Raw genomic sequence first — 26588 nt, 5'->3', positions numbered from 1 at the left:
CGAAAGGTGACCCTGGAGAGAAGGTAAGTCCATAATTAAGTCCTACATACAACAGAATGGTTATAACATGATTAACTGTTTGCAGGGATGGACTGTTATACTGTGACATTGCTATACCTAGGATAGCATTACTAAACTGTAAACTCCCAAGACTGAAATCTGAATTTTATTATTAAATTAATTCAGTTATATATATATATATATATATATATATTATTTTTATTTTTTGCTAAATAGTGTAATTAGAATGTACTTTTAGTCTTAATGTATTTTAATTAGTGCTGTCAGTCGATGAGATTCTTTAATCACAATTAATTGCATAATTTTCCATAGTTAATTGCGATTAATCACAGATTTTGAAAGTACTGAAATTTGACTATAAATATACTTCTTTTCTTATTGAAACACATTTATTTTCTTCTTAGTAAAGAAAACAAAACCATATGTAACAATATAATGTTTTATTAACATTTTCCAAGCAAAGCCTTCCACAGTATAAAGATAGAAATGCATGGTAACACTTTATAATAACTACCCTGTATAAAGTATTTGTAAAGCGTTAGTTTATAGTTAATTGATCATTTATAAATTGATTGTTCCTACATTATTAATACATTAATAAGCTACATTTAAATAGTATGTTATTTGTTTCTATCCACTTTAGCAAATTATTTATTATTGTTTAATAAGCTCATAAATTGGCAGTTTGATAATGTTTTTTTTTATTATTATTATTTTCTTATTATTTTTATTTTTTTTATCCTTAGTAAACAACTTGTTAATAATACCTAACTGATGTATTTTAGTTGATGCAAACCACTGGTAAAGAATTGTTTATGAGAACATTAAGAAAGCATAAATTCATAGTTAATAAAGATATTAAATATGTAATGAATTTGATATGCATTTCTGCTTAATGCATATATTAATATTTTAGGAACACTTACTAATCTAAGGTGAGAACTATATATGCCTAATTAAACATTTATTCACATGGTTCAACAGTAAGTATGGCCAGCTGGCCTGGGGCCAGTGTGACAGTTTTGCCCTTTCAGGCCAGTACTGCATTGTCACTAAATCTTCCGTTGATCTTGTAAATGTGTTGTACATGTGTCCTAGCAGCCTGCGATTTCATTTAAGAAATATCCAGTTCTTTTGTGTTGCACGCTTCAGTGTGATGTCTGAAGGCGTTGACCAGCTAAAGACATCACATTATGACTTCTGTAATCTGTGTATTAGATTACAGAAATTGAAACGTTCATTTAATGAGAAGCGTGCAGCACATTCCAGACTATTTATTTCATTAAATTGCAGCCTTCTACGGTGTAACAATCAACCAACCGTGAAGCAAACTGCTTATCCAGAAGTGTGAAGTTTCCGTCAAACAGACACAGAAACTGACACAGTGATCCATCAAAATAAAAGTTAGGTTTAAAAGAACACGTGAAATTGAAGAAATTATGACAAAATTGATATTACTATTGCACAGTAAAAATTTTATATTCATTTTTAATAATAATAATAATAATAATAATAATAATCATTATTAGTATTATTATAAATATTATTATTAATGATATCAGGAATAATTATATTTGAGCAAATTTCACAAGCAAGTGTGCTGTTGTAATGAATGCACTTTAAGTTTTTAATTTATACAGTGATTCTCTGTTGTGCTCACGTTATTTTACAAAAGAAAATGTTTTAGATTCAGCTGTGATGTTATTGAAGCACTTTATATGATAAAATAGTTTCATTTGATGAACTCTATGAATTCACTTGACTAGTCATATTTTTTTGATTAAACAAATTATTAATCTTTTAAACATGGAATTCAGAAAAAATAAAATGGTAAACAGAATTTGGGAAAACAAAACAGAATTAGGGAAAAACATTTTTTTATTTGGTCCTATTTTTTATGTCTTGCAAACTTAAACATTTACATTTTCTTTTCTGAGAAACGTAACGTACGGCATGACAACGTCGCTTGTACACTTCAGCAGCATAGTAAAGACATTTTCACTAATAAAGTTTAATAGGCACTGAATTGGCTAAGTATCATTTAAGGTCAAAAATATAATGTTGTATGCTCTTTCCTATTTCTGTTATTTTCTGTTGGTCCACTGGTGAAACTGAAATAAACAGTCATTTTAATTGGCAATAATGATAACAAATCTGCTCATAAAGCTTATTAGGATGGAACATGCTAAAGTGGCATTTGAGCAATTAGAGGATCTCTTTTAATAAACTGTGGATTTTCCTCTATCACTATTATTCCTGTACTTTTTGTGTTGTGTCTGGTGTTTCTTTTTTTGTCAAGCTTTAGTGTCTGTTTTGAGCCTTTGTGATTGAGATGCTGTGGAGATGGTTATTTCAGGGCCAAGTTTTCAGAGTAATGGATCATTAATAAATGTTTAATTAGGAATATACAGTTCTCACTTTAGATTAGGTCACAAATGCTTAGTTATCAATTAGTCAATGCTTTATTATGACCTATATATTAAGTAATAATTGCTTTAATGTTACTAAAACAGTAACAAATACATTAATTCTGTTTAAATGTAAATCCATTTAATTACATATAGAATTTCTTTATTTACTATGAATTCATGCCTTGTTCATGTTAAAAAAACATTATCAAACTGCCCTATAAATGATCTTATTAAACAATAATAAATAATTTGCTACAGTGAATATAAACAAATAACAAACTATTTGTATGTAGCTTATTAATGTAGGAACAATAGTTTATAAATTATCAATTGACTATAAACTAATGCTTTACAAATACTTTATATTGTGTAGTTATTATAAAGTGTTTCCAAATGCACTAAAATAGCACCAATTCAAGTAACATTAAATGTTTCCCAAAGGAGGGGGTTGACTAATTGAAAGAACTAGTTCTCACATAGGTTGAATATTCATTGCAATGGGTATTAAATCTCTTAAACTCTCATCCTTCACAATATTTATCAGCCAGCAGACTGTGGTTATCCGGTTTGTTACAGCAATTGTGAAGCCGCATTCATGATTCACTACAGGGTGTCAGCATCTACGTTAAGCACCACTTTGAACTCCACATGAAAAGCGCTTTCTGCATTTTGGTGATCGTTAAGACTTCGCCTGCTCCTGTGGTAATCCAAATGCACCTGACATAGGCTAAAAAGTACTTGATTTCTGTCACAAGTTCCATCTAGGCTTGTTTTGTACAACGAATAGCGGTGTGAGCTCCTTTCTCCATCATTTTATCACTGGGTGCTTCTCAAACAGAAGGCTGCAGCCAAGTAAGGTCCTTCGGAGGCTGTAGGCTAGACTCCTCCTCAGCATTCAACGCTAGAATGAGACAGTCTAGTAAGTGTGCATGGCGAACCATGAGCTTAGAACCATGTGATATTTTACTTTGTTTAGAACACCCATATACTGTACTTCAGAAAATGAGAAATATGTCCTTAATCCCTTAATTGTTTTAGCAAAATATTTTATTCACAAAGCTATAGTCACTCAAAAAAAAAGCCTTTTATATAATACATTTTGCAACACTGATCTTAGAATTTACATTTAAACCCTTTCAAATATGAAAGAACGGAACCCTAGACTTGTAAAACGATAAAACTTTTAAAGTTTTTCAAATTCATGTAATTGCCCTTTTATTCATTTTATTTATTTATTTATTTTTGTGCTTTGGATCATCTAATTTGTTGTATTGTTTAAACTACTTGGATTTTTTTTTTTTCTCTACATATTGTCATTGCTGCAAAAGCAAATTAAAAGAAGAGAGAGAAAAAAGTAAGCTCCGTCATAAAGGTTTCTGCCTGCGTGGTCACACGACTTGTTTTCCGCCCTTTTTAAAAATAATTTGGGGCATGTGCAAAGGATTGTGGGTGATTGAAGGCCACGAAGGATCAGAGGTGGGTAGAGTAGCCAAAAACTGTACTCAAGTAAAAGTATAATTACTTTAAAAAAATAATTGCTCAAGTAGAAGTACAAGTACTAACATAAATAATTACTTGACTAAGTGTAAGAAAATATCCAATTAAAAGAGTACTCAAGTAGTAACTCATTACTTTCACAAATGACATATTGGACATTAACTCCCCTATATTCCATTACATAATACACATTTAACATATATTACAGAATTATTATTATTATTAATGGAATAATCATGTTGTTCCAAACCCGTATGACTTCATTTCTTCCATGCAACACAATAAGGAGATATTAGACAGAATGTTTGCCTGAGTCACTATTTACTTTCAGTGAATATTTTTTTTTCTCCATATTTTAAAAGTGAATGGTGACCAAGACTGCCAGTCCCTTACATTCTGTCTAACATATTTTGTGTTCCACATAATACAAAGGGTCACACAGGTTTGGAACAACTTGAGGGTAGGGAAATGATAGCAGAATATTAAATTATTGCTGAGCTAGCACTTTAAAGGGATAGTTAACCCAAAACTGAAAATTTTCTCATCAATTACTCACCCTCATGCCATCCCAGATATGTATGTCTTCCTTTCTTCTGCAGAAGACAAATTAAGATTTTTAGAAGAATATTTTAGCTCTGTAGGCTGAAATTTTTGATGCTCCAAAAAGCACATAAAGGCAGCATAAAAGTAATCTATAAGACTCCAGTAGTTAAAGCCATATCTTCAGAAGTGATATGATAGGTGTTGGTGAGTAACAGATCAATATTTGTCATTTTTTGCTAGACATTCTTCTCCCTGCCCAGCAGGGGCGATATGCAGAGAAGAATCACCAAAAACACAAGAAGAAGAATGTGAAAGTAATATGTTTCTCCGTTTCTCATCCACACATTCTCATATCACATTGCTTCTGAAGATACTGATTTAACCACTGGAGTCTAATGGATTAATTTTATGCTGACTTCTGTGATTTTGTTTAGCTTTAAAATGTTGCCACCCATTCACTTGCATTGTATGGACCTACAGAGCTGAGAAATTCTTCTAAAAATCTTCATTTAAGTTCAGCAGATGAAAGATAGTCATACACATCTGGGGTGGCATGAGGGTGAATAAATAATGAGAATTTAAATTTTTGGGTGAACTATCCCTTTAAGGGCTCTTGTCAGATCTGGATGGATTTGTCAATAAGAAGAGAGGTTTGGAAACATTTCTAGTAATTATTACGGTGAAAACGTGAAAATGTCCCACAAGGACATTATATATAATGCTGAAATATAAACCAAAGCAAGATCATGCATTATTAATGCCTACTTTCGCTATTTCATAGCTTTTAAAGTCCTGCGTGGATTCTTATTTCAGTGTAGTTACAGTTTTCAGTGTCAAAAGAATTTAGATCATTAGTTCTGTACAGCAGTACCGCCACTCTCTAAATGCAGAGTACGCAGCCTAGTGAGTATGGCACCAACCCCGGTCATGGAACACTTACTGTGTCTGAAACCATCCTCTATACACTATATAGTGCACTATTTCGAGTGTCCGCCGAGTGTCTGAATTCTGAGTGAGTCACTCGTTCCCTACTTTTGTTCACTCATTCTTACCCACAGTGCACTCTAATTTTGATTGTACATTTGATGTACACTCGACAACGGTTAATTGCCCACAGTCCACCACGTGGAAGACATGCCAGCTGGGAGTTTACTGCTTCCTTCACTCCTACAAAGTTTTATTTCATGCTGAATGTATTCAATTACTTTTTGACAAATCATTTCTTGATTAAAATAACATAATAACATATAGAGAGGCAAAACATACAGATACATTTTAAAATGTACTCTTTATTTGATAAAATGTGTTTACTCTTTATATTAACATACAGTATATATTAAAAATGACAAATAGAATGGAGATTTATTGTATTAATATATTATTTAATAAGAATAACAAGTAAGGCCCAAGTATTTTAAAAGTGCATATGTGACATTGTTTATGCGACAGCCCCAGAGCTCTGAAACTCGGTGTACCTGTCAGCATCCGAATTCACCTACTCATTTCGTTCACTCACTGCTGAGATATAGCGCACTAACTGCCATTCACTATATAGGAAATAGTGAATGAGTGAACGATTTCGGACACAGCCACTCTCTTCGCCATACAATTGCCTCACGCCCGCACATCTCACACGCGTGTGCCTCACGCCCCTTGCTGTGCACGCACAGAAATACTGTCTGTTCGCACTCCAGTTGTCAATCACGTGAACGGCAGAGCAAAAGGCATTTACACTTATCTTGGATGTTTACATGGATTTATACAGTTAATCTGCCCGAAGTAGCTGCAATAGTTTCCAGTAAATGCATAAATACTGCTCATGACATGCGGGACACGGGACAAAGTGCACTGATATATTGCTGCACTGATTTAAAAGTGTACACTTAAAAACTGATGTCTTAAGAGCCCAGTTACATTATCACCCTGAAAATGACCATCACATTACACAGAAAAGCCCGTGTTAGCATTAGAGCTAAAACTTACCTCAGCGTGCTGCTTTAAATTGAAGCTGAGATTTGAATCTTGAAATATCAGCTTGTCTTTGTGTTAAATGAAGGCATTGCATGACGAAACTATTCTTTTTTCAGTGTGCGGAGCGAAGAAAGTGTTTCACTTTGAAGAGTTTGATGTTGCAGCATTGATGACTTGAGTGACAGTCTGTGTCAGCAGCATGCGCAGCTGTGGGAACTCCCGTGCTCGTAAATGTCCCATTAAATAATCTCTCAATAAATTACACATTAACTAAAATTAAACCCAGTAATGTAACGACAGGAACGCAGCCCATTGTAAAGAAATAAAAGTTAAAAAATGTCATTAGAAATTTACTTGAGTGAGAGTAAAAAGTACCCACTTTCAAACCTACTCTATAAGTACATTTTTTTCCAAATGTTACTCAAGTAAATGTAACAGAGTACATGTAGCACGTTACTACCCACCTCTGCGAAAGCTACACCAGATGCATCCTCCAAAATGTGGTAAACGAAGGTTGCGAAACAAGGCTGCCTTCGAAGTGTTCTCACAATTGAGACGGCCTTCGATGGTGCTTGATGTGGCAGCCGAGATATCCAGCCTTACGAGGCTGCAGCCTTCTGAATGAGAAGCACCACTAGACACTGAATCACTACTGTGTGTGGTTGTGCATGTCAGTGTAATGACTCCAGGTAGACACATCGCATTGGTTCCGCCCTTCCAGTCAGTGTTTATGCTGGTTTATGCTGTATTAATGGTAAATGTGTTAATCGCGATTAAACAAATATTTACGCGTTAAACTTTTTAATCGCATATGTAAAAGCATTAATTTTGAAAGTTCTAAATTGAATACATTGAAGAAGGTGTTCTAATGCTTGTCCTTAGTGTAAGAAATTAGTTTTGAAATTGTGAAAACACACAAAGGGTTGTGGTTAAAGATTCAAAAGACACAAAAGCTTCAGGTTCATGAACAAGTGCTTAAAAAACACAGTTGGTACCTTAATAGGCCACTTTAGATGAAAAATGGAAAGCATCAACAGGATCTTTCACAACAGTACCTTAACAGTGCTCTGTACCTTATCTGTCTGGGTGTACCTTTAAGGGTACTGCCCTAGAGGCAAGCTGTTGTAACATTTATTTATTTTATTTTATTTTTGTATTACAATTTTTTTTTTTTTATTTTTTTTTTTAAGATTAACATTTACAGTCCAAAATGTATATGGAGGTTTTAAATAAAAATTTCAGTTAATACTTTTCTCACTTTAAAAAGACATGTAACTTTACATATCTGTCAATATGACATACCGTACCTGTCATGTTTGCTAAAATATTTACATAATGGATATTTTACATTGCCAGAGAGTAGAAAACACATGCAAGGCTTCCATACATTGAATCTTGCCAAATAAAGAAAATGGGTGCATGATAAAAATTTGCTTTTCGGGGAGGCCATTGATTTTCTATGTAGCCGTAATAAACTTGTACAAGGGAGTAAAATATGTTTCAGGAAGTTTAGCATCAAAGGAATTTAAAGCCTTAAAGCTTTTCTCAACAGACATTTGACAAAGTGCCTACTCTGGTCTTTGTATAAAAGGGAAAAGTATGCAAAGCCTTCAACCTTCAGTGATCATAAAATATTTGGAAGGCATAGTTTAGGACCATGTACACATGAACTACAGCATAATAAAGGCTTTTCAGGAGCAATAGTGGGCAACTTACCCAGGTACATTTGTAGTGCCCCTCTAAATGGGTATAAATCTAGTTTGGCCAGTGATGTATTTTAAACATACTATAACATTTAGACAGTTACTGCAAATAATAGCACAATTAGTCTTTGTTAACATAATTGCAGTTTCCTGTTGCCCACCTTTTTCAGTGCTTAATAGTCTTGTCCATATGTGCTTGGACAGCTTGCCATTGATTAGACTAGGCAACCCATGTGTGATTCACCACTGACTAAGAGCACTGATGTGTAATGTCTCAACCATGTCTGCACAATTAAAACACTCTCAGTCATGATCTGGAATCAGTGTCTAGAGCTTTTCCACAAAGATTTTGTCAATAGTTCATTGTGAGTGGCTCAGAGAGGATACAGACCTTCTGGCACATGCTTTCTGGGGATGCCAGGGCCTGGACTCACAGACCAAGGGAAAAACATAGTAATGCAGACTGCTGAACTAAGATCTATACAGGATAACGCAGAGAGAAAAATAATGATGGCAGAGGCAGGCAAAGATCCAGACCTTGTGAAAATATGGCCAAGTGCTTTGGCAGTGGCCCTCTGTTGTGTGAGTGAGGATGGATGACTGAGTGAAAAGATCTTTCCTAAATGTGAGATTGCTTAAAGGAATACTTCACCCAAAATGAAAATTCTCTCATCATTTACTCACTCTCATATCACTGGAGATGTGTATGACTTTCTGTCTTCTGCTGAACACAAATAAAGATTTTTAAAATAATTTCTCTGTTAGTCCATACAATGCAAGTGAATGGTTACCAAAACTTTGAAGCTCCAAAAGCACATAAAGGCAGCATAAAAATAATTCATAAATCTCCTGTGGTTAAATCCATGTCTTTGGAAGCAGTATGATAAGTGTGGGTGAGAAACAGATCAATATTTAAGTCCTTTTTTTTACTATCAATCTCCACTTTCACTTTCACATTCTTCTTCCTTTGTTTTTGGTGATTTGCATTCATCGTGCATATCGGCACCTAGTGGGCAGGGAGGAGAATTTATAGTAAAAAAAAAAAAAAAAAACATTGATCTCTTTCTCATCCACACCTAAAATATTGCTTTTGAAGATGTAGATTTAACAACTGGAGTCTTATGGGGTTTTTTTTATGCTTCCTTTATTAGCTTTTTGGAGCTTCAAAATTTTTGTACTCATTCACTTGTTTATGAGGACCTACAGAGTTGAAATATTCTTCTAAAAGTCTTCATATGTGTTCTGCAGAAGAAAGATATTTCTACACATCTGAGATGGCATAAGGATGAGTAAATGATGAGAGAATTTTCATTTTTGGGTAAACTATCCCTTTAATGTTACCTATATAAATTATATTATGCATTCATCATTTACTCACCCTCTTGTTGTTTCAAACTCGTATCACTTTCTCTCATGAAACACAAATGGAGATTTATAGTGCCCAACAGCCTCATTTTTTCCCCAGAAAATGAAAGTGAATGGTCACCGAGGCTGTGCATCCCTATCATTCTACCTCCTTTTGTGTTCCTTGGAAGAAAGAAAGTCATATGAGTTTGGAATGACTTTAGGGCAGTAAATGATGGCAGAAATTTCATTTATGGGTGATCTAACCCTTTAACAGCCATAGAGCAAGCAGTAAGGCCAAAATATCATAAAGTCTGTCTTATTTACAAGGAGTGAAATCGGCAATAGAATTCCATGCCAGCAATGATTTTGGCCTGTGTGTACAGATTTCCAGTCAAGGAAAATCTGTATCTTTATAACATTTACAAATATGTTCACATTGCCATGCTCATTACATGTTAATTTTTCTCCTTTTTTCACATGTTGGTTTAAGTTCGAGTGCCAAACATTTTGCTTATTCAAGATTTGTGTGCCTGTCTCTGGATGGCATACAGACATATCAGGGGTTTCGTCCCAGTGGGGATGCATGGCTTTGGTACTTAAAACAATGACTTTTTGGTGTTATGTGTATAAATATTTAACTGGGTGTGAAATTAGCTGTGACTTGCCATGTAGCGCATTTCCCACAAAAAACACTCAGATGTCAGAGGTGGAAAAAATCCTCTTTAGGTCAGAACATAACACAAATAACTCCATAACTGGATAGCAAAAAGTTTTGGGGGTTTTGGAGGTTTAGCCAGTGGCATGGTCTCTCGGCAGTTCCCCGCAATCTTGAGGTTGCAGCCTACCAAAGAAGTCTGGCAGCATATCATCAGCTGGCAGTGCCATGCTAGTTTCTAAGCTGCCAAGAACTACTTCTCTTGTTCTGTACAGAAGACTCGTTAGATAGTTGCACTCTTTTAAAACGAAGGAACCGGAGAGGCACCACTGCTGCTTAAAGGAATAGTTCACCAAAAATGAAAATTCTCTCATCATTTACTCACCCTCGTGCCATCCCAGATGTGTATGACTTTCTTTCTTCTGCAGACCACAAACAAAGATTTTGAGAAGAATACCTCAGCTCAGTAGGCCCATACAATATAACTGAATAGTGACCAAAACTTTGAAGCTCCAAAAAACACATAAAGGCAGAATAAAAGTAATCCATATAAATCCAGTGGATACCCATATCTTCTAAAGTGATCCAATCGGTTTTGGATCAGGATAAACTATAAAATAAATCCTTATTCACTATAAATCTTGCTGTCTCTAGGCACAATCATGATTTCAAGCTCGATTACACTTCCTAATGCTTGACACATGCGTAGAGTGCTAGATGGCACTAGTAAGTGTAGTCGAGCTTGGAATCATGATCGCCAAGGAGACTGCTGATGTCAAGATTTATAGTGAAAAAGGAGTTTTTGTCTGTTCCCACCCAAAACCAAATGGATTACTTCAGAAACATGTATTTAACCACTGGAGTCTTATGGATTACTTTTTGGAACTTCAAAAATTTGGTCGCCATTCACTTGCATTGTGTAGACCTACAGAGCTAAGATATTCTTCTAAAAATCTTTATTTTTGTTCTGCAAAAGAAAGTCATAAGAGCTGGGAAAACCAGCTAGCTCACCAGCTAAACACCTGCTTGGTTAGGCTGGTAGACTAGCTAAAATTAGCTGAAGACCAGTTAGGCCAGGCTTGGATACCAGCTAAACCAGCTAAGACCAACAAACCACCTTAGGCTGGTCTACAATGTTTTGTTTTTTTCTTAGTTTAGTCATGACATGGTCGTGGTTTGCACTCATCATAGACCTACTGTAGGTGAGATTTTATAGCAAAATTAGCCACTCAGTTAAATGTGGTATGGTGACTACCCTGCTGAAATAACTTGAACCAGACTAAAGTAGTTTACTGGTGTGTTTTTGTGGTTTTAGAAGGGTATTGGGCACTTGTTATCTGGTCAGACTGGAAAACCAGCTAGCTGACCAGAAAAACACCAGCTTGGCCAGGCTGGGAGACCTGCTAAAACCAGCTTAAACCAATTAAAACCAGCAAACCACCTTAAGCAGTTTTTTTTTTTTTTTTCAGTCATATTGTTGATTTAGGCTTGCACTCATTATAGAGCTAAAGGCGAGCTTTTATGGCCAAACTTAGTCACTTCATTCCCTTAAGTTAAATGTGGTCTGGTGACTAAGACACTCCAATGTACCAGTTGTTTTATTTGCCAGGAATACAATGCCATTTAATTGGTCAATAAACCATATCAGCACTTTCCTTCATAATCAAATGCTGTTTGTCATGCTGACAACATCACTAGTGCATAACCTTTTGATGTATCATGTGGTAATTATCACCACCAGTGTTGAATACTTCACGCCATATTATCTCATCCATGTAACACTCCGCAGAGTCATTTTTCAGTTTATGATGTTCACACAGTCTCTAGGCTTTGTACGTCAAGAAGTCTATCAGGGACTCCTTGTTAATGGTTTATCATGTAAGCTACAAAATAATCACACTCCGTTACAGCAGATTATGTTATCTGGCAGTAGCCAATGTGCTGTTGCTTGTTCACCTTTTTTTATATTCACTTTTAATACTTTTAGTTTATTATGAGCATTAATAACATGATCAAAACCTTCTGTGTTTGTGTTACAGTATGTTGACATGCGAGAGAACAGTTTGCACTGCAAAAAAAAAAACAGTAAAAAAAAAATAAAAATCTATGTTTTTGCTGACAAGACAGATGTGGTAGTGACTGTAATACATTTTCAAGTCATTAGTCTGCATGGCATTTCACGCTCGCAAACTGATGGCTTCTATAATGGATTTACATAAGGCCCTGAGACACAACTCAGTCAAAACCACATGTGATGAATTGTTACCAATCCAAATCTTTGCAAATACTCGACAGGTGCACAACAGAATGCACTTTGATGTATTGTGTTCTCAACTTTATATTGCTCTATAAATTTGAACAAAACTTGTCTTCGAGCCCGACAGTTTAATATTGTCATTTTGAACCACACATAACTAAAACTTACAGAAGTACAGTGACAAATGAGGGGGAACAATTTTATGCCTTTTCTTGGAATAGTTTATTCATCCAGCATTCATGAACAAAGAACATCCATGTAAAAGGCAAAAGACAGTGCATGAAGGTGATGATTGGGGTAGAGGAGAGGCGGTTTACTGATATCCTGCTGTAACTGTAAATGTAGTTTATGGCCAACAGAAAAATGCAGCAATTAAGCGCGCCTTGTGTGCTGCGCATCATAATGACGCCCATAAAAGCCAGGGCATGCATTCCTCAGCAACCTCAGAGTACAAGACGCATGTGAAGTGGAACCGCAGATTCAGCAGCAGGCAGAGGGCCCAGCCATCATTTCCCACAAGCTCTAATGATCCTCTGCCCTCTGGTCCTCGCTGCACATCACGTCCCCAAGACGTTCAGCTACTCTAAAAATTTATGGAATTTGGCTTGCATTTTATTTCTGTTGTTGCAGAAAAAAACCAATTTGTTTCATTCTTTGGTGCTAAATAGTAGAACAAAGGCATTAAAGGGGCTTAAAGACATAAATGTAGCAAAAGCAATGGTCATTAGTGGCTGTTTTCTGATGGCTGCCATGTGAAAAGGGCCCCAATCTTCCATTCCATCACAAAGACACACAGGAAGTCAGCATGTTGTTTCTGAGAGTTCCAGTACCCTATCAGCCACATTATGCAGACTTACTGACATGCCCCATCTCTCATCAGACATTTTAGTAACACTTTATAATAAGGGTACATGAATAATCATGAATTAATTCCTGAATTAATACTTACTTTAGCATGAATTAATGATGAGTTAAGGAATGGACTAATCAAGAACTAATGAAGGGCTAACCTTAAAGGAATATTCAGAAGTTAGACTCAACTGACACCATCTCTGGCATAATGTTGATTACTAAAAAAATAATTTAGAATTCCCTCCTTTTCTTTAAAAGAAGCAAAAATCTGGGTTACAGTGAGGCAAATATAATGGAAGTGAATGGGGCCAATCAGTAAACAATAAAATACTCACTGTTTCAAAAGTAAAGCCACAAGACGTAAACAATATGCATATTAACATGATTTAAGTGTGATAAAATCACTTACTAACCTTGTGAAAAGTTAAATCCAATTTTACAACTTTGTTGCCATGCCGACGTAATGCCGCAACCTTGTAATCCAGCAAAAATTACATTTTAAACAATTTTACTGCTCAAATAATACACAAGTTTTAACAGAAGAATTTATGGAAGCGCTTTTATAAAATTACAAGTTTTACATTTATACCCTTTAAACCCTTTTAAAATAAATTCCCTGTTCCATTTTAAGTGCCTTACTATAACCTTGTGTTTGACAATTTTCAGAGAAAAGAAGGTACAAGTCTAAATTAATTTTTGTAGTAATCAGCATTATGCCACTAATGTTGTCAACTGTGCTTAACTTGTGTTGAACCTGGAATATTCTTTTAACTACGACTGGAGTCACATGATTCATGCATGAATAACGGCCACCTTAATTACATGCTAGTTCATGTTTGATAGTTAATGCATTAATTAACATTTGGGCGTAAACTAAATCAAACAGGCGCTATAAGAAATAATATTAAGTACTTTAACCTTGAATTAAATGTACATATTTTAATGTTGTCATTTTTTTTTTTTTTTAAAACTCTACTTTTGCTATCTGCAGTTTTGCCACAAACATCATTAGATGATGCAGGATTATGCCACATTATTTACATGAATCTTCCTTATCAGACGTAGAAAAACACATTAATAATTGCCACCAGTAATTTTATCTCAACCCATTTTGTGTGATTCTCCATAACTTTCCCTTCATATTCACTCTACCACTGTAGGTCCTACCATCTAATTAACTCGTCATCCAGTGCAGGCTGTGTCCGCATCACTGCTCTTTTGGACAAACCACCAAATGACGCTAAACGACATGTGATTTAAAAGGGATGAATACAAATTGTACAACGTGTAGTTTATAGTATGTTTATAATGATGTGCCCCTTCAAGTATAGTCATGGCAAATTGATGCATTAACATATCATCAGTTGATGATAGTTTATGAGTAGTTAACATTGAGTTAATAATGTGCCCCTCCAAGTAGTCATGACATGATGCTGCATTAACAAATAATTTAATACACATGCACTAAGAAGGTGATCCTTATCCTTTTGCACCAGTAAAGTAACCAAATACAAAGATTCTTTTAAGATATGCTGATTTGAAAATACAAAACCACCTGCATATATGACATTTAAAAATACAAAATTCAAAGGGAAAAAACACCTTTGCTGTGACAAAACAGTACTGAAAGACAAGTGTCCATCATCCATCAAGATGTTCTTTTAAAACAAATATGAAATCTATGTAAGGTTAATTGCATGATATCTCTTTTGAAACATATACAACCACCCCCCCCCCCCCCACCAAACATACCTGTAAAGATATATAAGATACTTTTAGATGATAATATGATTCGTTTCGTCTTTCCCTATCTCTCTTGATGTCAAATCAGAAATGCTAATAGGCTAATGTTAGCATTTAATATGTTCAAATAACTAAATTAATTTAAATACTTCAGATAACATCGTCAAAAAAATTAATATTATGCACACTCTGACTTCAGTCATTTCATTAAAAAAAAATTAACAAAAAAAATAATTATTATTAACAATGATAATGATGATGAAAATTTTGATTTTGATGAAGCTCCCAAAGTAGCCATAAGAAATAATGAGAAATATTTATAAAATAAAATAAAATATTGATCCAGCAACACAAGGACACTCTTTACTATTTCTATGGTCTGGGTGATGAGTTAGAGTGGTATGGTGAGTATGAAGGAAAAGGGATGGAGAATCATGCAAAACGGGTTGAGATTAAATTATTGGTGGTAATTATTAGTGTGTTATTCAAAAATTGTTACGTCCATGATGGCGGAATAATCCTGCGTCACCAAATGATGTTTGTTGTGAAACTGCAGACTGCAAAATGTATAAAATACTTCAATTATGACAATATTAAATTGTTTAATTTAAGGTTAAAGTACTTCACGTTCTTTCTTATAAAGCCTGTATGATTTAGTCTTTTCCTTAAATGTTAATTAATACATTTACTATCAAACATGTACTAACATGTAATTAAGGTGGCCGTTATTCATGCATAAATCCATATGACTCCAGTTGTAGTTAAGGTTAGCGCTTCATTACAGTAGTTCTTGATTAGTCCATCCCTTAACTCATCATTAATTCATGCTGAAGTAAGTATTAATTCAGGTATTAATTCATGATTATTCATGTAAACTTAATATAAAGTTTTACTGACATTTTTGCATCAGCTCAGGTATGTTTATCTTCCCTTGTGGTGTGACTGGAAGCACGTTGATTCAGCAGCTTAGGAGACCCGGTTTCAATCCTGCAATAAAAACCAGGAAGTAATCACGTTCGCATAATCAGTGATCAGGGCTATCCGGAGGTTGCGTTTTCCCCTCTAACATAAAATTTTTACTATACTTTATTGTTTATAAAATATGCATTCCTTTTTTACTGTATAACATCCTGTATAGCTAAAAAACATCTCGCTTTAAAAACTGCACCCTCTGTGGACATTTCACCCAAACAGAATATCTCTGCATCTATTTATAAGTTGAAACCAAACAAACTTCTGTTTGTGAAATGTGCTATATTTCTTTCAAATACTACATGTTAATTGGTTTGGTATTTTGTTATCTGATGCACTGATATTCATATTTTTTTTTTTTTTTACAAGTTTCTTTTAAGGCTGTTGTATAATATACAATGGGTTAATGATTATAGGGTCATAACAGTTAAAAAGTAATTTGCAGTCATTTATATCTTTAATCAAAATATAACCATTTGCTCTGCCTCTGAAAGGACTTTCCTTTTTGGTTGACCAATCATCGATCCCTCTTAAGTTTCAGCCCCTCCTCTCCCACCACACGACTCCATTCTAGAATGTAATAATGACTACTTTTCTTGATCCAGTCAATTCTCTATGGATAAAACTAAGTCCCACCCTACAGTGTTTCTCATTGAATTAACTCTCTCATTGAATTCAACCTGTTTAAAGCGAGTTTACCCAAAAACCCTCACCCTCATGCCATTCCAGATGTGTATGACTTTCTTTTTTCTGCAGAACACAAACGAAGATGTTTAGAAGAATAATTCACCTCTGTAGGTTCTTTCAAAGCAAGTGAATGGTGACCACACCTTTCAAGCTTCAAAAATCACATAAATACAGCATAAAAGTAATCCATATGACTCCAGTGGTCTTCTGAAGCGATATAGTAGGTGTGGGTGAGAAGCAGTTCAATATTTAAGTCCTTTTTTTTTACCATAAATCTCCACTTTCACTTTCACATTCTGAAAATGAAAGTTGAGATTTATAGTAAAAAAGATTGAAAACTTGATTTGTTTCCCACCCAAATTGATTACATCGCTTCAGAAGACAGATTAAACCACTGGAGGCTTATGGGTTACTTCTGTGCTGCCTTTATGTGATTTTTGGAGATTGAAAGGTCTGGTCACCATTCACTTGCATTGTGAGGAGCCACAGAACTGAAATGGTATTCTAAAAATCAGAGTCAGTGTTCAGCAGAAGAAAGAATGTCACACTTCTTGGATGGCATGAGGGTGAGAAAATGATGAGAGAACTTTCATTTGTAGGTGAACTTTTCCTTTCCTTTTATGTGAGATTATGTAAATAAAATGGGTTGCAATTAGTTTTTATGTTGACTTACTTTGATTTAATCTCCTTATTGCAAGTGAATGTGGAAAATGTAAAGTTAGATCATAATAAAACTGTCAAATTAGCACAATGTAGTGACAAACTGAAGTGAATTACAAGACATACACAACTATTGTGGATTATATCCAACCAACTCTAGTTCATAAATCTTTGAGTTTTTCCACCTTTTCTGTTACTTTCCTTTTGGTAAACAGAGGGTGAAGCTTAAGCCAATTGATGCTCAGCTCTAATAATTTCTTTCACTCAAGTTAATCTGCTTTGTTTTGCACTCACAAAATCTGGTGGATCTATCTCGCAAAGCTTCTATGTTTGCCAGTTTAACCAGAGGCTTTGGCATGCTCCGCGGCATTGTGCTTAGACTATTTCCAAAAACACCCCATAGTTGAATATTTGAGGTACTACACTGTCAACATTACACTCAGAATGGGCTCATCCTTCAGAAATGGATATTTCCTGATAGCACAGTAGTTTTAACAAATACATAGAACAGAAAAATATTTTTACTGTGACTGTTGTTTTGTTATCTCTCACAGGGTGATTCAGGGTCCTCTGCCGCTGGCATCAAGGTAAGACATGATCTCAGAATAATTTTTCTTCATGGACATGTTTTTAGTGAATTTTCATTGTTTTGTTTTTTTTGTTTGTTTTTTCATCATCTGGTTGTGTTCATCATAATTATAAAAATTCTTCTTATCATAGGGTGAGCCAGGCCAGCCAGGACGTGGTGGACAAAAGGTAAAGCTCAATATGGTTTGGAACAGTTTGGAAAGATATACAAATATATATTTACTGCACATGAGCCCAAATTACATCTGTTTATCTAAACAGAACAACTTATTTTAACAAAACATATAGTCATTACTGATTAATCTTAAAGCAAAAAGTCATTGATATTGTACTAACGTTCATGTATGTGTGACTAAATAAAGCTTGAAAATATTTGCTTGCAACTCTAATAAGCATGTAAAAATAGGGCACATATCTGCCACAGTGGAGCTCCACCCCCAAAAAATTAAATGCTTTTGTGAGCAGTCTACTTAATTTCCTGCCCGTTTTCATTCGATAAAAACTTCTTATCTTTTCACAAGACAACCTATGAATAATAAAATTTTGGCTTGATGTTGTCAAGTTTCCATTCAGTTTGTGCCTCAGAATCCATTAATTTACTCCTTTCCTGACCACGCAAAAAAAAAATAAAAAAAAAAAAAAAAAAACTTTATCTCCACCTGATACAAAGGGATAATTTTACACCATGGCATTATAGCTTTGCCTACTTTAACTTTTTGCTTTATCCATTTTTACATTGTGCTCCATAACTGCAGGTTTCCCATTAAAATACTGTTAGGCTTCACTGAATAATTAATCTGCTCAGAATTCAGTGCGAAACCCAAGAGAACAGCTAGTTCTACTCTTACAGAATTGTTCATCAGAAGTGTTGTGAAAATGCTCAAACTGCTCTCCGGGATCTATTTAATGCAGTCATTTTGAGCAATGTTCCTACTCACATTCCACATGTGTATTGATTTTAACAGAGCATGAATGACTCACTAACAATCAAATTTTATCTGTGACATGGTATGTTAGTGCTTCTGAGGTTTTGGCTTTTCTTCCACTTTTCTCAAGATTTACTGAGCCCACAGTACAATAATCATACATCTTAAAGTCATACAGTAGTACAACCAAAAATGAAAATTCTGTAATTATTTTCACCCTCATGTTGTTTCAAACCCATATGACTTTCTTTATAACAGGGAACACAAAAGGAAAGATGTTACTCTCAGTCACCATTCACTTTTATTCCATCTTTTTCCATACAACCAAAAAGAAGGATGACAGGCTGTCATGCTGCCTGAGTAAATTATGACAAACTGTTCTTTATTGTGGGAACTGTCCCATTAAGTTCTAAAGGGATCCATACTCACTTATAGCATGAGAGAGCTACAGTTGTAATCCAGCTACCAATTTTACTATGCTTAAACTTGAATGCTGAAAAATAGCCTATCAAACATGGCAATACCATTTTTATTACAATGCAACAAGAACATAATACAAGTTTGTTGGAAACCATCCAACTTCAACACCATTAGATGGCCAGTACTTCTTTGCTTGACAGAATCTTGACGATTTTCACTTTACTTGGTGAAACAGGGCCAATCTTTTGATATAGTGGGCTAAGGGGAAACCTATTGTGGTTGAGCTGGGTTTCCAGGCTCATGGCCAGTGGTGGTGGCTTGGTTTGGCTGTAATTTGTTGCACTTTTCCTATGTAGGGAGAGCCAGGACTTCCAGGGCTGCCTGGACTTCCCGGGATTAAGGTAAATGTTCAATCCCAAGTCCCACCCATACCCATTATCCAGCCAAAAACATGTGTCAACAGTTGCTGACATGCAACTGTATTCTGTCCATGTATATTTTGCATTAACCAGTTTAACATAGGGATGCACCGATCCAATACTTTGAATGGTTTTGGCTCCAATACCGATGTTTTTAACCAGATCAGGTATCGGTCTGACGAGCCCCATCCAAATCTGATACTGTGTGTTAGTCATGGCCGTTACTGTCAAGCTCCAAAAATGACATAAAAGAACAAATAAGGACCATTAAAGTAGTCCATATGACTCGTGCATTTTATTTAAAGTCTCTTTAAGACAAACAATAGCTTTGTGAATTGCAAAAGGCTGCATTTAATAAGAAAATATATAGTCTGCATGCGCAGTGCGTTGCAGTGGCTATTATGATGCGCTGCTGTTTTTAGCTCTCTGAACAAAAAAGAGGTCTGCGCCCAGTTGCAAGAAACCCCTTAGTGACCATACACTTACAATTATACATATAGCTGCAAGCAGCGATGACGGATCCAAGCACTACGCCGCCATCACCACCTGGTGGCTCTAGGAAAACAAAGCATGGTGGCCGCATGCATTTGAGAGGGTAAATATAAGAGGACTTTTTCAAAGTCACACAAAGTGTCACACTTCCTGTTGTCAGTTGGTGGTGCTATGGCCGTGACCCATAATAGCCATATAAATGTGATCAGCCCCCATTACCAAACATACAGCTGAATTTTCATCAAAATCATACAATGGACACAGAAGATATAAGGAAATTCCTATTTCACATTTTTACCCTTAATTAATTGCATCACCATGGCAAAACTGTTCGATATATCAAAACTCCGTTCGCAATTTAGCATCTTCAATGTCTTGGCATAATATTGCCTAAATTTGGTGACAGTCACATGATGCCCCTAGGAGGAGTATTCAAAAGTTCAGGGCCTACAATTTAAAAAGAAAATGCACATTCAATCCAAAATGGCCGACTTTCTGTTGGGCGGAGCAAATGACTGTAATTTTGAAAGTTGTCCGGCTTGATGAGAACAATACATGTAGCAAGTCTGGTGATCGTAGAAGAAACTGACCCACACAACTTTTGTCAAAAGGTGGTGCTACAGAGCTCCCCAGCCACGCCCATGTGTTAACTTTTTCCCAGGCCTAATGGCTGACAGCTCTGATGTGTGTGCAAAATATAATGAAAATTCAAGCATGCCAAGTTCCTCAAAAGCGTGAATATACATAAAAAGGAATAATGACATTTAATACGTTAAGCCATGGCAACACTATTTAAGATATCACAAATCCCTTCAGAATTTTAAATCTGCACTGTCTTGACATTATTCTTAAAAATTTTGAAGCAATTCAGGTTAACATAATAGGGATATTTAAAAGTCTGTTAAAAGTGACACACTTCCTTCTGCCTCACACTTTCAGTGCTTGGGCCCTAACTAAGGGTTTTCTTAGCTTAAGGGGTTTCTTGCAACTGGGCCCTGAATCCTTTTAAATCAAGATACAAGTTGAAAAAAAGTGCAAATAGAACTGGCTTCTTTTCTACTGAAGACTTTCACTGGAATTGCTGTTAATTTTGTTGCTGCATTATCCTGTAGCATGGTTAACAATAAAGTTTTTCTTTATAAATAATGTGTAGTTAGAGGTTTGTCCTTCTTTTAAAATAAAAGAGTTCCCCAATTAGTTCCACACAGTGAGGTATAGATAAAGTGATGGTATCGTTTTGGAATCGAATTGGGGAAGAAAAAGTGGTATCAGTGCATCCCTCGTTTGACATGGCTTCAATTAGATACTGATTTTGGATGGACTGTGCTGTATAGGGCTATTCAATCAAGATTGATTCATTAATGCATAATGTATTCATGTTCAATAGTGGACCATTTAATAGTTTTTTAATGATGTTGTAAGACTATTACTTGGCCCATAAATCAGCTCATTATAACACTTCAGAGTATGGCTTTACTTTACTTTAGAAATGAGGTGTTTGACTGTTATTGATGGTTATACATGATATTTTCATACTTCAACTGAATTCTTTGTATAAAAATTGATGGTGTCACTGGACTTGGATTATGATTAAGCAGCCATACAGATCATACTTTTCCAGAGTAATCAAAGGTTATTCGACCACTTGGTTTTGTGTTTGGAACTTTTTTCCTATGAAAACTGAAAAATGAAATGGTTGATTGCAAATGTACATGTGTTCTAAACGGGCAAAATACATTTTTCTAATATAAAAGAAAATGAGTGGTAAATCTTTGGAGCAGTAATCCTTCTGTCCTCTGTCCAAAAGTTGCATAGTTTGCAATGCAAAGAATGTTCAAACAGGCATGAGCTAATACTTATTGCTGTTTTGGTATGTTTGCCTGTATTCTTTTGTTTGCTTGCAACCTGTTGGCCTTGTTAAAATCCCTCCCTTTCTATAACCCTGGTTTTACTTAGAGGCTGAATGCTTTGGATGCTAACATTGTACTAATGTGATGCTCTCAAGTACTTTTAAAGGATTCTGAGATTTTGACCCTCACATGTGCTCACAATACTCATTCAGTCCTAATAAGAGAGATTAGAGCATATTAGCTGAACAGAAAATACTTGACCAGTACAGAAAACAGATCTTTTATGATTTGATTAGCATTGCAGCAAAGACATTGCAGCAAAGACCAGCTTTGATCAGCTTGAATTTCCATGCTGTTCTAGGTTGGTTTGTGTTGGTTAGGTTCTGGTCTAGCTGGTGGTGGACCAGCAATAGCCATGTTGTTCTCGAGCAAAACTTTGCTGGTAAAGCTGGTTGACCAAGGTTGTTTGTTAAGCTAGTTAAGGAGCCTTATGGTGACACCAGCAGTGTTGGAGAGTAGCTAACTACATGTAGCAACGCTACTAACTTAACTACATTTTTCAGTAGCTTGACAGTAGCTCAGCTGCTTTTAAAACAGAGTAGCTTTTCCAGTAGCGAACTACTTTTTCCAGCAAGTAACGGTGTAGCCTGACGAAACGCTACTTCATGTTGGTCAGATTATAACTAATAGCCTTCCTTACTGCATAGAAGCCAAATTTTTACTGGCAAAACGTCCGACGATCTGGCAGCATATTTCTGTCTGCTGATCAGAATCAGGCAGCCTCTCTTCTTCTTTTGTAATGGCAGATCACAAACAAAAATAGTGAACTACCATCATCTACTGAGAGCTTATTACAGCTCACTTGGATAAGAAGAGATTGTCTGATGGTTATGTAAAGTGAGCAACCACAGTTTGTTTACATTTACAAGACATACAGGGGCAGGTAAATCTGAAAATTATAAAAGAACACCATTTTATTCTTCTATGTAACAAAATGTTTCAGACACTTTGTTCTTAATAGATCACACAGCAGCATATTTACCTTTACTATTTTAAATAAAATAATTCAAAAAGTTATTATTGCCTTTTGAGGGATTTTGTTTCTGTTCTAAATATGTTTATTTCACTTCTCATCATCAGTGCGTTATTGGGAGCAGCGAGTGAATTATTATTTTATTATTTATAAATATACAGTATATATTATTATAATAATTACTATCATGTAGAACTATTTGATTTCTCAATTGCTTAGCATTTAATTAACTATTATTTTCATGTAAAATAAATAAAATGATTGGCAAAAGAAATCATTTATGTTAGGCTATGTATTATTATGCAACAATTTTTCAAAGGAGCCATTTTTTTTATTTTTGGTTGATGCATTTTTTCGAAAGAGCCATACCACAAACGAATAATTTACTATTTTCAAAAACAAAGTTTTTCAATCAAATAACATTTTTATATTGTTCATAGACTACTCAAAAACAAACAAATATGCAAAAATTAATAGGTAACATGTTGCAATATGGAACTGAGTACACGCGTTTGTGCGGGTCTCCATAAAATTACTTCATTTTACAATTGTTCATGAAAAATGTAACTTCGCTTTTGGGCTGAGTGACATGTAAAAATGTTTTAATAATAATCGCATTTAAAATATCGCGATATCCGATTATATGGTCAACCCCCAAGGTCGGTGAATATTTTTTGCTTAATTGATTTTGCTTTAAAAATGACATTAATTTATTGAAACACGAAAAACTTAAAAGACATTTCTAAATTCAAATTGCACTTTAAACGAAACGAAAAAAGCTATTAAAATAATTAAGTGATTAAAAAAATATTATATATAACCACCTCCCCAAATCCAGCGACCACATTTGCCATCACGCAAGTATCAGTATGCGGCAACAGGTGCAAATTAAGAACTAAAGACAATTATAAATGTCTTGTATTACTTTATTACTGAATCACTTTCATCTTTGTTTCTTTAATACAAAGACACCTGTATATATTACTGAATCTGCAGAGTTGCGTTCACAATGTGTAAGAGCGAACTGCTCCGAAATAAAGCGAAACTCACAGTACCTTACAAGATGATCGGAGATCATTTGCAGCATTCTCATAGATTACATTATTCTTCCAAACAGTTTTCAGTCGAATGAAACAGAGCAAAAGGAGTGATAACTCTTGACATGCGCTTGTTCCACGAGACAGGGTCCCGTTGCACGCCTCTGAACAAACAGAATCAGACACGAGCAATGACTTCTTTTCTTTTGTCTGTTCTTAAAAATATAATAAAGTGTGTTTCTTCAAGCGCGTCTTTTTGACTAACAGCATTTCTTGTCATGTGTCACTCCGAGATGTCTTACAGGTCACTCCCCTGTTGCGGGTAGATGAGCAAAATTCTCGCGCATGAAATATATTTGGACAAGGAGCATGCAAACTGGATTGAGCCTCGTCGCATTTGCCGGTGCTAGTTTCACACCCTGGGTGCACATAAAAATAACGAACGTTCATTAAATCGCTTGTAGAAAATGCTCTTAACAACTAAGATCAGTAGTTGTTGGCAAATGAGGCCCAGAACTCTATGCATGTGCGTGTTTAGGAGAAGCACTTTCATTGCACTCGTGAATAGCAGAGCTCACCGCACACACATATAAAATCAGACGCGTATCGGCAGCTTTTCTTTCGTCTGGCTCGCGACCCATAGGTTCCGACCCCTGATCTAGGATGACCATCCGTCCACTTTTTTTTGGACCTGAACAAAGCGAACAAATAGTTGTAGAGTAACCTCTGTATGTGACCTGTAAAGCTGGCACTTGCATGTCAATGGCAAAAAAGTAAGAAAATACAATGAGCATGAACTCAGGTGAGGGGAGAAACAAGCCCTGAGTCTTTATTCACATTTTATCCACATTAAATATTATGTGACATGAACAAAAAATGCCAGCCCAAGGAGAGTTTGTCATAAAAATGTGATCTTTAGGGAAGTAGGCTACACATGGCCACAGCAGGACTGAAAAATGTGAAGTATAGTATAAAAATTATTTTTTTATGTCATCTGATTTTATTTTCTGGCCATTATTAACTGTATTAATGTTACTATTCATTAAATGTATTAAATACATTTAATATATTTAATGAAACACATTAAATGTATTTAATTAATACATTAATCAATAACTGTCATTAGTGTACATTTTGTTATTAATATTATTGGTTTGATAGTAACATAAAAAAATATATTGCCTCATTAAGTTGCTTCAATGTAGCTAGCTACTTTTTGATAGTAACTTGTAGTGTAGCTAACTACTTTTTCTAAAGAGTAGCTTGACTGTAGCTTAACTACTTAAAATTATGAGTAGCTTGTAGCTTGTCAAACTACAGATTCGAAGTAGCTTCCCCAACACTGGACACCAGCATACAAAACACAACATACGTTGATGACCAACATAGCTGGTCTTTTCAGCGGGGAAAACAATGAGACTTTAAAGCTTCTGCTTTTGAACAAATAATCCATCAGAAATTGTCTGCGGAAAATTTGTAAAATGATCAGGACCTACTTATCGGTGTAAGTAGGCTTAATAATGTATAGGACTTCAAAGTGAAGTTTTGGAAGGCTGTCATGTCTACTGTGTGGATTGCTCTGTATTTTTGATGTACATGCTGATTTAGAATGTGAATTCTTTGCTTGAATCACATTGATTGACAGTTCCATGTGTTGCTTCTACTCAGAGATGCATGTTCAGTTGGAAAGTCTTGCCTCAGTGTTTTTCTTCAATGTTTTTATGCAGGGTGAACCTGGTTTTTTTGGCCCTCAAGGTGAGCCTGGGCTACCAGGCCTGCCAGGAACAAAGGTGAGTTTTTATGTAACACACAGCCAGTGAGCTTTTCTAATTGTATTTTATGGATTCATCCGGATGTCTTACAAAAATTCTTTATTCACCTATTCCTTTGATCAAGAGCCGCAATGATCAATATTTTGGATAGATCAAGGAATCAGTTGGGTGGGTTAATTAATCAAGAACCCTTGCAGTTGTATTCACTGGCCATACCTTGTTGCTTTTGCCATGTATATGTTGGGATATGTGCAGTTTCAGTTTCAATCACTGGAGATTGATTAGATTAAACAAATTAAACCTTTAAGCTCTGAAGATGTTTTTAAAGATTTCCTGTTTCAGTGGCATGCCCAAAATTAAAGGCTAATAACTCTATATAAAAAATTAAAAAAGGATCAATTGTTAGTATCATTGTAAAGAAAACTTTTCATGTTTTTTAATGATCTAGATTATGATAAATTATGAGACTCTCAGTCTAAGAAACTGCTGACAAATCACATAAAAAAAACTTGAGACAACAATTTGCTTTTTTTCTTATTTTTCTGATTGAACATTATATATCTGCCATGTATATAAAAGATAGCTCCAAAAACTGCTTGACTTTTGTACCCAATCATGTCACCTCTGAGTAAAATGTTGTGTTGATATGACAAAAAAAAAAAAAAAAATGATAGCATTACAAACATAATTTATTCTTGTGTCCAAAAATGTCTTCAACGCTGTGTCTGAAAC

At 35.1% G+C, this 26588-nt stretch overlaps 1 long non-coding RNA gene across 1 annotated transcript; it reads left to right on the top strand.

Annotated features, from left to right (window-relative positions):
• On the top strand, positions 1–25875 carry LOC127455709 (uncharacterized). The gene is made up of 5 exons (XR_007899729.1): positions 1–23; positions 17874–17906; positions 18040–18075; positions 19610–19654; positions 25812–25875. It is a non-coding gene; the product is annotated as an uncharacterized LOC127455709 (long non-coding RNA).
• The last annotated feature ends 713 nt before the right edge of the window (positions 25876–26588 follow it).

This window comes from Myxocyprinus asiaticus, chromosome 2, assembly GCF_019703515.2.
Source record: "Myxocyprinus asiaticus isolate MX2 ecotype Aquarium Trade chromosome 2, UBuf_Myxa_2, whole genome shotgun sequence".
NCBI classification, from domain to species: domain Eukaryota; kingdom Metazoa; phylum Chordata; class Actinopteri; order Cypriniformes; family Catostomidae; genus Myxocyprinus; species Myxocyprinus asiaticus.
Note: the sequence above shows the minus strand (reverse complement) of the source record. Positions and strands in the feature narration are given on the sequence as shown.